This window comes from Montipora capricornis, chromosome 3 (genome assembly GCF_036669925.1).
Source record: "Montipora capricornis isolate CH-2021 chromosome 3, ASM3666992v2, whole genome shotgun sequence".
In the NCBI taxonomy this organism is placed as follows: Eukaryota; Metazoa; Cnidaria; class Anthozoa; order Scleractinia; family Acroporidae; genus Montipora; species Montipora capricornis.
Window position 1 is genome coordinate 50,467,703 of NC_090885.1, and position 669 is coordinate 50,468,371.

The window sequence follows — 669 nt, forward strand, 5'->3', positions numbered from 1 at the left end:
TTGAATTGTTGAATTTCCAGACTAAACTAAAAGGTTTGAATAGCTAGATTGAACGCTTGAGTTTGAATTTTGACACTAAAAACGCGCCATATAGGTGCCACGTGTGATGGATTTTCACTTTCGCCGTCGGTGATTCTGCGCCCTAGTTTATTACAGACATTATTTTCTCCAGTAATAGTAAGAAACTCACCTCTTCAAAGACATCTCTTTCGATGACGCGGCTTGAAATTTAGCGTTGTGACTTCGCACGTTGAGTATGTGCAGCCAGACTGTGACAATCTTCCCGGTCGCAAAGCTTCTGTAGAAGGTCACCAACACTTTTTACGTGAAGCGTGATGGGGTGATTTATTCTCTCGTGAATCACGCATCACACTAATTTTTTGTCGGCTATCACGCGGCTATGTGCAATCACGCATCCCGCGCCTAATTTGGAACCGATCGCGGTAATAATTACGCTAATAATCTAAATAACTAAATCATACTAAATAAGTAATTATTATTATGCTAATAATCATCACGCCAATAATTTTGGGGCTATCACGCGTCACGGAGACCCCTTTGCCACCCACAATCATATCTGTCAAAGATGAAACGCACCTCGTCACTTAACCTGTACTTGTACTTAGCTTGTACTTGTACTTGTTGAATAGCCAACTTGCTGAACATTTT